This window comes from Caretta caretta, chromosome 10, assembly GCF_965140235.1.
Source record: "Caretta caretta isolate rCarCar2 chromosome 10, rCarCar1.hap1, whole genome shotgun sequence".
NCBI classification, from domain to species: Eukaryota; Metazoa; Chordata; order Testudines; family Cheloniidae; genus Caretta; species Caretta caretta.
In genome coordinates this window covers 37,258,432-37,275,328 of record NC_134215.1, presented here as the reverse complement: position 1 = coordinate 37,275,328, position 16,897 = coordinate 37,258,432, and the positions used below count along the sequence as shown (strand labels likewise).

The 16,897-nt window shown below is 49.8% G+C and overlaps 1 protein-coding gene across 1 annotated transcript in view; it reads right to left on the bottom strand.

The window, feature by feature from the left end:
* Positions 1-16,667, bottom strand: part of NTN3 (netrin 3) — an 89,845-nt gene extending 73,178 nt beyond the window's left edge. Inside the window, exon 1 of the mRNA XM_048868402.2 lies at positions 16,104-16,667. The gene's annotated coding sequence lies outside the window, so the exon portion shown is untranslated. The remainder of the gene's footprint in view (positions 1-16,103) is intronic.
* Between the last annotated feature and the right edge of the window lie 230 nt (positions 16,668-16,897).

The window sequence follows — 16,897 nt, the reverse complement described above, 5'->3', positions numbered from 1 at the left end:
TAAAGAACAGAGCCAGTCCTTTGGAAGGAAGCTCGCTCTTTTCCTAATGCCAAAACCACTAATGGGTTGGGAAGCTCCTCCTCTCCCAGCCAGGCACAGCCATGCATCTGACTACTTTGGAACAGCAAAGCTGGCACCAGACTCCTCACAACTCCAGCCAACAGGAGGAGAGGTGGCAGGGAAAGGTGGTTCCAGCATGTCACTGGGGATCCACACAGACTGATCCTTGGACTTGCCCCTATTTGGTATCTATTTTCAGCAGCAATCCATGTCAGAAGAGAAGGGGCAATTTGCTGTGTGAACACTGGGGCCTTCCCATACAATAAGACTTGGCACTTCTATGGGACCATCCCTGTGAGGATATCAAAGCACTTAAAACATTACTGAATGCAGCTAAGTGTTGTTACCCCTGATCTACAAGTGTGGAAACTGAGGCACTGAGTGATCAAGAATCTGATCAGCCTCCTCTTGGTATGCAACTCTGCACCCAAACTAACCGAGGGTACCAGTGCCGGTGTGCGTAGGACAGATGGATGCCTAACTGCTTGAATCTATGCATTCAAAACTGGAGACTGTTTTAAAACAATGACCGACGTGCTATTACGCTATTATCGACGTGCCTGAGGTTACCCACAATATCTGGAGCAGGGCCCGAGCTAAAGGCCAGATCTTCTGACTCCCAACCTGTTCCTTTACCACAACTGTCCTCCTTCAATAACCCCCTGGCGGAATGAGAGGGAATCTGTCTCCATAATGTCCAGTCACAGAGGGACGGAGAGACCTGCCTCCATATCCCAGGCTTGGAAGGGAAAATTTCCTCCCCTGATATCCCATCATGGGAGAGAGAACAAGCTTCTGCTCTACCTAGCTAGAGTACTCAGATGCCCCCCTAGTATCAGAGCACCGCACAACCTGTAGCGTATTTATCCTATGGCAGGTAGGACACAGCTATTATCCCCATTGGGAATGTGAGGCACAAAGCAGGTAAGGGACTTGCCCAGGGTCATACAGGCAGCCTGTAGCAGAGCAGGAAATTGAACCCAGGTCTCTTATGCCCGAGGCTAGCGCCCTAGCCACTGAACCATCCTTCTCAGCATAACCCATCTTGGGGAGGGCAGAGAGGGGCTCGTGGGTATGTGCCACAAATCCCATCCCCAGTCTGATGGCAGAAAAGGCAGGTGCATCTTTTCATCATTGCTTTGATTTGGAGGCAGGGATGTGGGTGCAGGGAGGCTAACAAACCAGGAAGTTTCTGTCTAGTGTCATTCCCCCTCCTCCAACTTCACACATCAGGGAGACTGTGATAGGCTTCTGCAGATGATATAACCAACCCATTTCACAACACAGAGCAGACCAGTCATTACACCACTAGGCATGGAAAGACCTGTGGATGTGAAGGCCAGAGGGACCATTTATGGTCATCTAGTCTGACCTCCTGCAGAACAGAGATTTGTTGACTCCAGCTCGACATGGCATTGTGAGAAAACTGATCAAACTCTGACTAAGCTAATGGGCCCTGAGACCAAATTCCTTTGGAAATCTTTCCTGTATCATTAACAAACAATCCATAACTCCACAGCGTCCACCCAACAGCACATCTCCATTACAGATCAAAAGAAGGCAAGGACACGACATTTGGGCGTAAGCCAGGCAGCAATGATGGATGGATAATGGGGGAGACAACCCAAGCCCTTGTCTATTCATTGCCAGATTTTTTAACGTTTGCCCTTTGGTTATTTTGTTTTTTTTTTATCTGTAACGTTTTTGTAGAGCAAGTGTCATTTTGGGGACAGTGACAGCTGGACTCCCCTGGAAAACATTTCCAACCTTAACTCTTTCTAAATTATGTTTTTGTTTGAATGTATGACATTCTTTCCTCTGCAAATGCATTGCTTTGTTACCACCCCAATGCAATGCTGGAGACCTTTAACATGGAGCAAAATGCTGTGGATAATTGGAGGCAGGGAGGGGTAACACCCCAAAACTCCCAAACATTACCAGCCTGCTAAATCTCCTAGTGTCAGGTACCATGAACCAAGATGCCTATCTCACTGTGTCCTGCCCGCACAATGCACTAGTATAACGACCCTGGTGCAAACCCCTAATGCAGACAACTGCTCCACCAATACAAAACAAGGTTTGCAGCAGTGAGATTTTCCCTGGTAAAGTGCTTACTAGTGGTAGATTAGGTGGTTGTTTCAGTGTAATAAGGCTGATGTAGTTATAACACCATTGCAAATTTTCCTAATGCAGACAAGCCCCCACCCTCCCTAACTCCTCTCCTAATTCACTGGGCCCTTTGTCAGGTTCTCCCTGGTGCTGCTGCCCTAACTGAAATGTGCAGATGGTCACTGGTTTCTCTGTCAAGAGCATCAGTTTAGCCTGTCTGGTGGCTTCCTTCCCTTTACGGGCACAGTCCGGACTTGCAGCGCTGCTGGGATCATACAGCAAAAACACACTGGAAGAGAAAGAACAGGATAATGCTGGCTGTAGGAAATACTCCTGGCAGGGCCAGCAGACGCAGCAAAGCAGCTAGCTGTTCTGAGTAAAGCAGCTAGCTGATCTGTGACTGAACCCTTGATTTATAGCAGGGCGGCTGCTTCGTCCAAATGCCTCCCAAGGGGCAATGGCTGATCTGAGCGAGAGATGCATTATTGTGAGTGTGTGCAATCCACACCTGCTCAGCATCCCCCCCCCCCAACACCTCTAATCAATACAATCAGTCTCCCCCACCTGAGGCCAAGCACTCATTTCCCCAGCCTACAAACTCCCTTTAATCGCCCCCACTTAATAAGTCTTAAACACCCTGCTGAGTGTTGGGGCCAGCACACCCTGGATCGTCTGGCACCTTGGCCAGGGACTTCAATCCCCTTGGGGCTAATCCAGCAGCAGCCCAGACTCAGTACTCCCCAGTCCAATGCCAGCATCCACTATTTCAGAGCTCAGCTCAGGCCCAGACAGAATGAGGAGAGGAAAGCTGCAGGGAGAGAGAGAGAGAGAAGCCCTGCTGATCTCCCATCCCAAGCTCTGCCAGGAGGGGCAGGATGCTGCAGCTGCTCCTCTTCTGTCCAGTGTGCACTGGGAACTGTCCAGCAAAAGAGCACATGAGATCAGTGCTGAATCCTGATCTGAGGACACTGGAAAGCACCACCACCTGCTCTTCCTCTCCCTCCAAGCTGCTCGGAGAGCTAGATCCTCTTGGCAGAGGACAATACACGGAGGACAACCCAGCTCACTCCACCTCCTACCCAGCAGCAGAGAACCCCAGTGGTAACTCAGTGCAAAGAGGGTGCTTGGCGTTTACAGACTCCTTGCTCTCGGTGCAATGGGCTTGTCATTCATTTCTTTCCTTCCTACAAACTAACAAGGCTGCTGCCATTGCACATGTTGCTCCTCTGTGTGCGGATGCCATTGCATCTGGTCTGCCTGCAGGGTGAGTTACACCACACCAGCTGTTTTGGGGACAGGGCAACATTATGGGGAGAGGAGATACAGCACTGGAAGGAAGCTCCTGTTTCTTCTATACTTTTCATTGCCTCTGAGCTCTTATGCCCTGCCCTGCTCTGATTTTGGACATTCCCTGGCCCCGATTCCAGGTTCAGTTCAACCTATTCCCAGACTAAGGGGAACCTACTTAAAAAATAACAAAGCACCAAAGAAGCTGGAGCTTTCCAAATGTGCCTTGCCCTGTCTCATGGAGAGACTCCCTTTCCAGCACACCTAGTTATCCCAAAGATAGAGAACCCACCCTGTTATACTGTGGAGACCAATGTTCCCTCTAATTTTTAACAGGCCGTGTACACAAAAAATTTCTTCCGTGCCGCCGCCGAAGCAAAAAAATAAATAAATAAAAGCTGCCGCCAAAGCCAGAGTGCGCACGGTGCTTCACCATGTGCGCGGGGTTTAAGATCTGTGTGTGCAGTAAGATCTGGGAACAGTGCTAGAGACTCCAGCATATATACATTTAGCCCATCCTGTTCTCCTGGGCAGAGAGACCCTAACACACACAGCTCCCCCATTATGCCATGGGCAGAGAGCCCAACCCAGAGACTTAGCACACTTAGCACTGTTATCCTATGTGCAGAGAGTCCAAACAACACACCCAGCTCCCCCGTTTTCTCAGTGGAGAGAGACTACCACACATGCCTCGTCTGTTTATGACACACAAGCATTCCACCAGTACATCACCAAAAGACCCCAATGCAGAGAGGTCACCCTACAAGGCCCTGGAGAGCCCTCCTACATCTCACCCTATTATCCTTCAGTTATTTATTACATTCGGAATAGCTTCTAATAGCAAATTCCTGTGCAGAATTCATTTGTTCCCAGATGAGTTTATCAAAATTTAAATTTAACGCTCCTCAACGTATCTTGCATGAGCAAACATGAACATGAGCAGCCAGGAGGAGACTGCTTTAAACCAGTGAGCGACCAGAGAGGTAGAACAGTTTTGTGCTTAAGGCACTGGCTAGCAACTCAAGAGCTGTGGGTTCAAATCCCTGAGTGACTTTGAGCAAGTTACTTAGCCTCTCAGTACTTCAGCTCCCGTTCTGTAAAACAGAGGTGAGAGTCATTTCTTTCTCCCAGCAGGAGCTGTCTCGCATCTCTTTAGATTGTAAGCTTTTTGGGACAGGGCCATCTCTTGCTCTTTGTTTGCACAGTACCTAGCACAATGAGGCCCCAATCTCAGTGAGGAGCTACCATAATAATAATTTTAAAAAACCCAAACTTGCTAATATTTGCAAACCAGTACCCACCAGCAAACACATCAGTGTGCATTCTACTGCAAAGACACCTTCATGATTCCACAACTGCATCACCTGCTGGCAGAGTGGATTGATTTAAAATCAAGGCAATTTAAGTCAGCCATTTAAATCACCAAGTGGAAAGCCTCCATTTAAGTCATTAATCAACTTTTCCATTTGTGTTTCAGATAATTTTCTAAAGAAAGGTACTTTCTCATTGGTTGATATAACCATTAAACTATGTTGATTTACAGCTAAATAGAGCCTTTACATGAGATTTTGTACATCTTGTGGCAACCTATGAGGGTACACGATAACTATATGCATTTATTTAAGCAAGTATATAGCGTAATATTTTCAGATTCTTATTAATTGTACCTTGTTAGTGTGTTAGAAAATGGTAAATGATATATTGCTTATTTACCAGCCAGTTAATTTTTTGCTCATGATTAGTATCAGACTGCATTAGGATAGTAATTTAAACAGCATATCAAATGTAGTTGGGTTAAACAAAACAAGCCCTTAATTGATCTATTGTGCTGTTTATAAAGCTTGACCTCAAAAGTTAGAATCAGGAGGGAAAATCTCTCTTTATAATGAAAAGCAGCCTTTAACGCAAAGTTTTTGATAGCGGTTCATGGATTCAGCATATTTATTTTAATGTTTTAAGGGATTTTAAAATGTTTAGGCCTTAACATATTTTGTATTAAATTCAGATTTAATTTTAATCAGGTTTATTTTTGAAAGGAAAAATATTATAGTACTAGTGCAAAACCAGACCTCTGCTCTCCAGCCCATAGGTGCAAACAGCATAATCCCTGAGCCACATATCTATGGCTCTGCATCGCAACGAAGATGGGGTCCACATGTTCACAAAGCAACCTAACGTGGTGATATAATCCAGGGGCGTGACCCATTTGGAAAAATCTCTGCCAAGGAGAAAGAGAGGCAAGAAGGAGGAATCCATAGTGAACAGTCAAAACCTTGATCTGCTGCTGAGATGATGCTGCATCTGGGAAGAGCTGAGCACCCTCATCTCCCATTGACTCTGATGGGAACTGACCCCACTTACACCAGGCTAACCTCAGCCTATGGAGAGTAAAATCAGAAGCCTGTTAAACCCCGTGTCAATGATAAAAACATATCCCCCAGTTCTGCTCACAGTCACACCAGCGTAAATCAACCTCTGCTGTACTGAAGTCACCCTGCTGTCAGACAGGAGTGAGACCAGGATCAGGTCCCTGGCTTGTAATGGGTTTTGGCAGCCTTTGGGATGGAATTAGCTCCCACCAATGTTTCTCCATCTGAAGCACACCATCCTGGAGCGTCTGGGCCATTTTCAGTCATTCCCGGAGCAATAGGCAGACACGCCACTCGTATTATGACAAGCCCTTTTGGCAGTAACTCTGGGAGATTCCATTCCCAAGGCTCAGTTTCCACAGCACTCCAAACTAAAGAGGCACGTCAAAGAGCCCAACTTAAAAAAACGGATCCGCTAGTGAGAGCTGAAAGAATAAACATAAGCACTAGGAACCAACAACGATTAATAATGGGCCCCAGCGGGTGCGACACAGCCCCACTGATTTCAATGGAGCTGTGCCCATCTACCCCAGCTGAGGATCTGGCCTGAGCTCTCACTATTAGTGACAGAAACATAAAAGCCCAGACTGTGGCTGATCCTTACACTGGCATGTAAGGGGGGTCACAACGAGCCACCCCCCCATTCTGTCCTCAGCCCAGCAGCCAGCTACAAGCGCACTGTGCCAGGGCTCCCGTTAGCAGCAGTGAGCTGTGGCCAGGGCCTGACCTTGGACCTTAGGCAGCAGAATGGCTCTCCAGGAGATAAACGTTTCTTGCCCGACTCTCTCATTTTATTGGCTTTCTGAGTCATGCTGAGTAAATATTTTCTCTCCCCTACAGAGGATCAGATGCTTCTGAGACTCACCCAGTGGAAGGGCTGGGGGGAGAGAGGCAGGACTGGGGCTGGAAGGCTTGGTGCCAAACCATTTGCTTCAGTTTTGGTTGCTGCTTCTGCCTCTCACTTGTGTCAAGCAATGAGCCAACACTTGCAGACTAATGTATCAATGTTGCAGAGGCCCCCACATGAATGGAAATCATTATCACCATCCCATAGACAGAGACCACACACACACCACCCAGAACTCACCCCAGGACACCACTGAAAGAGATCTGGGGACTGTGGTATCTGCGGGCCTCACCTGCCTATTGCATATCACGGCAGCTGCAATCTGCTCCATTTGATGCCTATTCAGCATGACCCACAGACTACTGGCAAGTTACCAGGGAGGCCCTTGGTGGGGAGAAAGTTTAGGGCAGCCCCTCCCGCAGTTAACATGTCCAATGGAGACTCTGGAGGTTACACACAGTAGAAAGGACCTGAATGTGATCTCACTTATACCAATATACACTGTGAGTAACACCACCAGTTCCAGCAAGCACTTTTACTCCGCTAGCAGACAGGCTCTGCAGCCGGCCTGAGTGAGACCTGAGTCAGAGCCTCTGAGGGCTGTGAGACCACATCATTAACCCTTTACCAGGAGCAAGCCACCAGTGGATGTCTCGAAAGTGCCCTTTGAAGGCCTGAATTCCCACTACAGGTCCAGCTGGATATTTTCCTTGACTTGCTGTCCTAAACTGCCGTGTAGTGTTGCTGCACACTGTTAAACAGGTGCCACGATCCACCCTTGAGGTGGCTGCATTTTAGTGATAAGTGAAGTGATTTCCCCTGCTAATTTATTTTTTGGAGCCTTGATAGGGTTTAAGGTTTAAAAGGAGGTATTACATTTTTACATTAGAAATCAGTGTGATTTTAATAATTAAGTAACTGTTCCATTAACACCTAAACACGTCGCCTCTTAAAACATTTTATAAACACTAACGTGGATATCCTTATCCTGCATGTCTTAAGGGAGAGAATTTATGGGGCCAGATTTTCAGCCTGGCCTTAAATGGAATTTCTGTTTTACAACCACAGTTATGGGGGTATAAATAACTGCAAGATCAATGTGTGTCATTTAGATGTCTAACCATATGTCCACACTAGAGCTGGCTGGTGCAAAATTCCCACTTAAGGAGACATCTCTGCGCTAGCTTAGTCCAAGCTAGCATGCTAAAAATAAAAGTGTAGCTGTAGAGGTGTGAGTGGCCCAAGTGGCTAGTTGCCCTGAGTACCTCTGATCTCGGATAGAACTGTGCTCGGGGCAGCTAGCCCCATCCTGCTGCTCGTGGTGCCGTAGCTATGCTCTATGTGTTTGTCTACACTGCAGCTGGAAGCCAGTGTGCTAAAAATAACAGAGTAGCCGAGGGGAACCCAGGTGGCAGCTCAGGCTAGCCAACTGAGTATGTACCCAGGGGGTCCAAGCAAGCTGATACTCAGGCAGCTAGCCCGAGCCACTGCCCATGCTACCCCAGCTACACTGCTATTTTTAGCACACCAGCTCAATCAACTGGGATGCAACATGGTGCTTAATTGTCTGACCGGACAGCACGGTGCCCACAGACTGCAGGCGCAGACAAGCAACTTGTTTTTAAAGCTCTTTCCCTGTGGGTCAGATTTTCAAAGACAGGTGCAATGGATGAGCCAGCAAAAAAGCAAAAGAAGCCAAGCCACATTGGGACCTGCAAAGGACCTTATGAGGGCACCCAACAGGTTAGTGCAAAAGAGATCCTTTGTACATAACCCCTATTGTGGGTCAGCAGAAGAATTTGAGCCCAGGACCTACAGCACCATCCTAGTTAAGCAAAAAGTGCAACTAAATTAGCAGACAGCAGCACTAGATGGTTATCCTCTAGGTGGGCCCACCACTAGAGCGGGGCATGACATACAACAGGCCAGTCTGTTACATGGCAGGTTTGGGGCCATCCTTGGAAAATGTGGCCATATCAGAGTTACTTTATAGGTAATGGGCGATTGTTAATCAAGACTAATTGAATTAGTGAAATCAGCCCAGAGTCTCAGAATTCCGAGATGGAAAAGAACTGTCAGATCACCAGCCATTCTACGCACCAGGATTGTTCCCCAAAGGGCAGTTTCTACCGTTTTTATATAGTGACAAGAATGAGAGTACAGTGCAGATAAAATGGATCTTTTTTCTCTTGGGGAAATGGGAAAATAAAGCTTCATTCCAGGGGATTTTCACAGGCCCCCTTTTCCAGCAGCTCTCCGGGGAAACACTTTTCCTTATTTGGAATTAGTTTGGAAATGGAAACTCTGGTCTCCCCTCCTGTAGTACTCCTTTGCTTGCCTGGCACACCCCCGGGGATTAGTTCCAAGGATCAGTGAGGGATGAGCTCGTTTGCAAGCTGCCCTTTGCTCCAGCGGAGAGCTACAATTGTCTGGAGAGGAAGGAGCACGTACGTGCTCTGTTACAGTGCAGCCAGGCCCAATGCCCTCCAACATGGAGATGCTCAATGACAATCAGCAAGAACACGTCCAGTGGCATTGGCGAGGAGCAGGGGACCCTTTCTAGAAACCTCAGTCACAAAAATGTCGGAATCGGGGGGGGGGGGGGGAATTCAGATTAAACAAGAAATTGCAGATTAACAAATAGATTCAGAAAGAGCCCATCTCCCAAAGTCCAACTGTACTGGACAGGTGTGGGCACCATCCTGTCACCAGCAAACCCTAGTGCCAGGCATCCCCCTTCCCTGGCACCCAGTCACAGACCTCTGTGCCACGCAGCCTCTCACCCCAGCACCCAGTCATGGGCCATGCGGCACCTGACCCCAGCAACCAATTAGAAAAGCAGCTCTCTATAGACACCACTAGATCTGGTTAAACTATTCATTTAAAATAATATTGATTATTATTTCAACTCTGATTGCAGTTACAGAGCCCTGCCAAAGGGATCCCAACTCTAGGGGCTGTCTATATTATTCACAAGCATTTTCAACAACTGACTTTCAACCTCTGTGTTGTTTGCCAGCTTGTTCACTTTGACCATTCAGGATTAATTATCCACTATTTAGAAGAGATGATTGGTCACCTAGGCCTCATGATATTGATTCTGCACACTGATTGGATGACTGAAGGTTTTTAAAAAGAAGAAAATAACAGGTGAAGCAGGTGGGAAGTTGGTTCTGATGTTGAAGGGAGAGGGAAGGGATACCCTGGGGAGCAGGCTAGCAGCAGGTGAGGGGTGGAGGAGGGAGATTGGGGTCTGTAATGCGAGGGATAGGAGGTGTCCTTGTGTGGAAATGATTTAGATGTGAGAGCCTGGATGGAAGGGCAGCAGCATCAGAAAGATAATTAAAAAATAAGGAACGACATATAAACCATCCAAGCCTTCATATGAAGACTGCTGAACTTATGCTCCTTCTGCTTGGTTTAGATTGGAGACCATAGATGGGTGTCAGCTACTGGAGTATGCCCCATTAATAGGGTATGTCTGATACCAGAACATGCAGGAACTAGTCCATATAATGAGGGAGTCCTTTCTCTCTTGCTCCCACTTTGCTCCACTGAAACCCTTGGTGAGAAATCTGCAGATTCTGAACTCTTCATTGTATCGGGGCTCCCCTTAAGTGGTGATCCCTCTAATATGGGGGTCCAGCCTATTTCACCCATGAGTGCACTTCACTGCAGAACCGGCCCCTCTGCCCTCCCAACCCCTTTTTGGTGCTGCTTCCCGTGCATGTTTAGCCCAGCGTCAGCTGTGGAATGTTTCTGTCCCCAATCTACGAGCGGAATGTGCCAAGACCAAACTCAACTCCGGCCACGGATAAATCATTCCATGTGTCGCCGGGATAAAAACACAACTGAGAAAAATGTAAAATGAAAGGAAAAACTCCACACAGCCAGTGGTGGGACCAATGTCTGGTTTGACATAAGGTGGCAACGCATATAACAGTTAAACCAAACTAGCAGGCGCTGGCCAAGGAGCTGTATGCCTGGGACACCACCGACAGTGTGGCTAGAAGAAAAGCTGGTGAGGTGCTCCAACAATATGCTGAGGAGGACCAGAAAGAGACAGAGCGAATGGCATTTCCAGCACACCCATGGGAGAGGGTTAATGGAATGATCAGTGTACACAGGGGAGGCTGCTGATGGCACATGCATAGCATGATGTGCTGTATGTCAATGGTGCTAATGAGGCTACTGGTGTTTCCTTATGTGCTCTGTCCCTCTGGCCCATTTTAAATTTAAATATCAGAAATCAATACAAAATATTTATATATAGACACACCAATTTTTTTGCTCTTGGATTTGGTCTGCTGATCATTCTGCTGATTCTCAGAGTAGAGTGGGTCTGGAGGCATCTGCTGTTCACTCCACAAAGCATACATGTATGGACGCACTCACTATAATGCAGGGAGAACATCCAAGAGAGCCTTCCCTGGAACAGGCATTCACAGCACTGGCCACTACAGTGCATTGTTGCAGACTAACGAGACAGTATTACGCAAGCTGTGTGAAACCACAGTGGCCCTACTAAGTACAGGTAACACCAAACAGAACTTTATGGTTTAAACTACATAGGCCAGATCCTGATCTCAGTTACACCAGAATAAGACATAACCAACTGCATGCAAATGAGTAGAATTACTCCCAATTTACATTTGTTTTTCAGAATCTGGCCTAATTTCTCAGAACTTGGCTTACATAAATTTCAGTCTTGACATGGGGGTGGGAGGAGGGGAGAAAGTCTTCCCTAAAGAGACCAGATTTCCTATGTTATCAAAAACAATGGAGAGAAATCCATAGAGGCCCAAACCTGAACAAAGACTGTCAAATATGCAGGGAGAGCTGCCAATGAATGGTTGCTTAAAAGCATTCCCATTATCATTAGGAAGCTGTTTTGCAGAGTTTTTAGTACCACAGGGAGAGAAAAGAACGGAAACTAGCGAGGTGACAATGGCCATCTTGCTTTTAACCCTGAGATTCTGCCAACTCGAGCTTTGCTCACTGGACCCCCAGGGTAAAAACCACACGGAAGGGCAGCTTGAGATGATTTAGATGCGCACACTGAAAAACTGATTCTATTTTAAGGAGTGACCTAGTCTGTTGCATTCACTGACTAGCTCATCACTCCAATGCTTACTTATGTGATTTCTCCCACTAACGACACTCAAGACCAACAGTAGCTCAAGAAGACACCTGGAGCCACTGTTCTTCCAGGAACGGAAAGCCGGGATAGTGCGGCTGTCCCGACACTAAACCATTTAGTAACGTCTAATGGTGCCCAACTTGTTGCTTTACATGACCTTAATCCTGGCCCAGCCATCCTAAACCCCTTCACACATTCCTGCCGCATTGTTCCACTCTGTCACATGCCCTCAGGACTATCACTTGGTATGCAAAGGGCTTTATTACTGCTGATCCAATCCCAACTGCTGGGGCTGTGGGATTCTCACAGTTCTGCTGCAGAACTCCTATTGTTTTTGCCCCCATCCGGGAACAAAGTGATCTGGTTTCCATAACGTTCCTTGTTGCCTTTTCATAACATGCCGGGCACAGATGTTTAAAATAGACTGGATGAATATTTAATATGTTATTAATAGACGACAGCTCTTGGCTGGCTTTGAAAGATAGCTCACGTATGGTATGGGGCGGCATATGACAACGGGTCCAGAAATCCATTTCACTCTGACATGGGGTTGATCTAATGTTTCTCCTTGGTTACTGGTAAGACATTTAACTCTCCTTGTGTCACATGGCTATGTATTGTGCTTGAGTGCAGGCCAAGTCTGTGAGACTTGGAATAGATTTAATAGATGGACTCACATTTTTACCATGGTGGGCAAGACGGAATATGGAAAATGCTCTAACGCCCTGTGCAGAACTTGGGGAGAGGTGAGAGGAGAATGAGGTGCTGAATGAACCCTGAGTACTACCAGCTGCTTGCTAATGTAGTAATATTAAGCTCTCCTAGGATGCAGAACACAGGCCCCGCTCCAACAGCTGTACTGCTCTCAGGCCCTGGCACCAATGCTCCAAGAGCCGTACTCACCCAAAGACTGGACCCTCTAATGACTGTGAACCCCTGCCCTGACCCCTTCCCAGAAACTGAGCCCCCTGCTCTGAGACCTGTGTCCCCTCAGGTCCCAGAATCCCTGCCTGGAAGCCTGTATCGCCATAAGCTGTGAAACCTGCATCCCCCTGAGACCCCAGTATTCCCTGCACCAAGGCCTCTGTCATCTCAAGCCTGGCTCTGGGACTCACACATCTCTTAGGCCCTGGATCTACTTCATGCCTTGTAAAACCCAGCCCTGTGCCCAGCACTAGACCTGGACTCCTCTCAGTATGTGGGGCTCACATTCCGGACCCCACCCTCCCTTGGGCCCATGCTCAGAAACCTCCCCCTCGCCCCTTAAGTTGTGCTTGGGGATCTGTATTCCCCTCAGACCATAGTACCCTGCTCCAACCCTCGCCCAAACCTTGGTCTCTGGGACCTCCACACAGAGCTGGGCTGTTCAACATAAGCAAAAAAGCACGTCAGCTCCCTCTGTTTTATAAAGGGAATATTGCAGAAAAAAGGCAGTCCCTAAAGTTACCTTTGCGCTTGCATTCAACACTTACGTGGAGCCCCTGTCCCTGCATCCCAGGCCCCTCTTGCCTATCCCTCACAGAATGCAAACAGACATGCAGGTTGTGTGTGAGGGAGTGGAGCTAAAGCAACAACCCAGAGTCGGCCTCCAGCCATCGCAGGTACACAGGCCTGGTCCCCCCAAAGTCGGACAAACTAAAGGTTGTGATTTTGGAATGATGTCGTTGGACTGGTACAGCTTTGTGCGTGGACACTCTTAGGCCAGTTTAAACCTGGCTTAAAGCAGTTTAGTTTGCACTGCTAAATTCAGGGCTTGGCCACTGATGCTGGCATAGCTACTGATCACTTAGAGGTGTGAAAACACCCACCCCCCGGAGCGACACAGCTACCCCAAAAAGCGTAGTTGCAGCTGTGCCAGCAGAAGAGTGCTTCTGTTGGCAGAGCTAATGTCCTTCAGGGAGGTGGTGTTCCTTCCCGTCGGTGTAGGCAGCACCTACACGAGGGGGCTATGCGGCCATAGGCTCTGGAAGAGAGACAGAGCCCTTGTCCACACTAGAAAAGTATTGCTGTCATAGCTGTATCCGCACAGGTAGATCACAACAAACCCTTCAAGCAGTTCAGACTGGCATACAAGCACTTCTACCGGGACAGCTTAGAGGAGTGCCCCAACAGACAGTGACTCCTGCCAAAGCTCTTCCTGCGCTGTTAGAAGTGCGTCCACACTAGAGTTGATACCAGCACAGCTATGTTGGTAAAATAAAAGTGACACCCCCCCTTTCCCACAAACAACATAGTGATGCTGGTACAAGCTTAAGCCAGGCCTTGAAGGCACAAGATAACCTGAGGCCACGTCTACACTACAATAGCATGGCTAGGGCACCACAGAAGGAGCTTTTCTGTCACTTGTGGGAACTCTGCCTTCCTGAGTGATGGCAGCTGCGTTGGCAATACCGTTCTTCTGCTGAGCGAGCGGCGTCTCCACCCGGATCGTGTCGGCAGAGCTACAACGCTGTGGATTTTCTCACCCCTGAGTGAGCTATGTCCACCTAACTTTTAAGTGTAGCCCAGGCCTGGAATAATGAGTTTTAAATGGCTATAAGAGAGTTGCACATGGAAGTTGCGCTAGCTTAACTACTCTGATTTAACTTCGCAGTGCAAGTTCTGGGGCTAGACAAAACCTGCCCTGGGAGGAGAGGGCTTCCTTTGCATCTAACTTTACTTGGCATACTTCATTGGTGAGCAGCCACCCTGTGTCTGGCACTGGGTCTTCCTCCCTCAACCCATTCCACCCGCCACTGCCACAGGGCCAGATGGGCCAGGAGCTGCAGGCTGCACTGGAACTGGCTCTGGCCACCCCACTCTGCAAGCTATTGCCCAAGAAGAAAGATGCTTCTGTCCCATCTCCCCTGGGTGCCAGCCATGGGGACTTGGGGGAGGGAGCAGATATGGGATCAGGCAAACATATAAAGAAACCAAGCGCTTCAACGGCCCCCCACCAAACGTTTCCTCCCAATTTACATCCCATCCCCTGATCAGCTGACTTTCAGTCTCTCTCTCACATACACCTTCCTTCTTTACTCTGACAACTGAAATGCCCAGATCTCTGCCTTGCCCGCCCCCCGGCCCAGCTGCAGCGGGCTCCATCGGAGACGCCACCTGTCCCGAAGGCCTTTCCCTCGCCTGCCCGTAGCGGAGGGGGAAGGCGCAGAGAGCAGCAGCAGGATGGGAGGGGAAGAGCCCTCAGGTCAGAGGCCGAGGGGCCTCTCCCAGCACCTGCCTCCCGCTGCTAGGACCCCGCCGCCGGGCCCTGCACTTGCAAAGGAAGCGAGAAGAGAACAAGCGGCCGAGCGCTGGGGAGGCTGCGGCTCGCCACGGAGCGGGCCCGGCTCAAGGCGAAGCTGGGGCCGGGGGAGAGGCAGCGAGGCCAGCGCCCCGGGCCCTTCCCCATCCCGGCTTAGAGCCAGCTCGAATACCGCAGCCCGGGAGCTGCCAGGGGCTCCTGGAGTCGGTGCTCCCCGCCCTCACCCCCGGGGCAGCGGGCCGCTGGAAGTCCCAGCACGGCGCGGCTGCTGCTCGCACGGAGCAGGACCCGCCAGCCAGGAGCTGTGTAGGAGGACGGGGCCGGTCCCTCGCCAGGCAGGCTCTGCCCGGGGTCCCGCATCCCCCCCGCCCCATCCCGGAATGCGGGGCTCTAGACCAGCCCAGCTGGCAGGGGCCAGCCCGTGTCCTCCCGCGCACAGCCCGGGGTGCCCCGTGTCCAGCCCCTGGCGGCTCTCCAGCGGGTCTGCATCCGGCAGAACCGGGCACCGCCTCCGGCTGCGGCCCAGTTCTCCGGACCGAATCCCGGAGCTCGCTGCCCCCCGCCCCCCCGACTCTCTCTTTCACAAACTGGGCGGAAAGCGGAGCCTGTCACACGATCCCCAGCTCCGGGGAAGCAGCGCCTGGGAGACCGCCGGCTGCCAGAGCCCCGGCGCGTTAGCAAAGGAGCGGGGCGGGGGGAGACTGGTGAAAAGTTCCGTCTCTGCTGCGCTTGCGGGACGGGGCCGCGAACAGATCCCACAGGAAACCCGGGGGGAGCCCAGGAGAACAAGGGAGCAGAAAAAGCATCTAGGGCAAAGGAAAAGCGCATTGAGCGGGGTTTAACTTGGAAAGGGCGGAATTAGCAGGGGGTGCGCGTCCCAGATCGCTAGTAAGCGAAAGAAAAGGGCCCCCTCCCCCAAACAAGCGTCCAGGCATTGGGAAAGGACGGGAGACAGGACACAACCTCCCCCCAGCCCCAGGGACAAGATCTCTCCCCTCTCCTTAGAATGAGAAACACTGTCATAGACTCGTAGGGCTGGAAGCAACTTACTGGGAGCCCGGCAGGTAGACGGTTCCTGGTAACGCGCGGTTCCCAGCAGTGATGCAGCCGAAGGGGTGTAATTCCAGACGCCAAAGCCCTTTTACACAGACGCGAGTGTAAGATTTGTGCTTATTTATCTCGTGGGGAGGGGGGAGTAAAGCAAAGCCCAGCCCCCGCACGGTGTGGTCTGCAGCAGCCCCTCGCTTGGTCCTCGAATCCCTTGGCCGCTTCTCGGGGTTCTCCCAGCTCGCTGCACTCCTCCTCTCTCCTGGATCTCACTGAACTGCTGCTGGGAGGGACGAGAGCAAAAGGGAAGAGAGGGGAAAACATAGGCAAGAGGGAAAAAACTGAGCCCCAGCTGCTGCCTTGAAGCAGAGTAAAAAGGTTTCAATAAATCCAGGGGTTGAAAAGAAGGGAAAAGTCAACTCCCCGAGGAAATCAGAAGCAGATTTCAAGACATTTAATCACATGCAGGGAGGTGTGTGTGTGTGATGTGGCTTGCCTCCTCCCTCCTTCTCCAGCCCTCCCTCTGCTCTCCCTCTTCTGCTCTATTGAGAGCAGGGGCTGCCTAAGCCATCCCCATTGCAAGAAAAGACAGAGGGGAAGAGAGGAAATGTAAAGGAAATACAGGAGGAAAACAATGTCAAATGTATTTGGAGAGGAAGGGAACCAAGCCAGGCCAGAGAGCTGAAAGGGGAGGAGGATGGCAGAGGGGAAACAGAGGAGAGTGGGCCAGAATGCTCTAGGAGAGGGGGGATGCTAGCAGGAAAGCTCAGCTGAGAAGAGGGAGGGTATAGCAAACA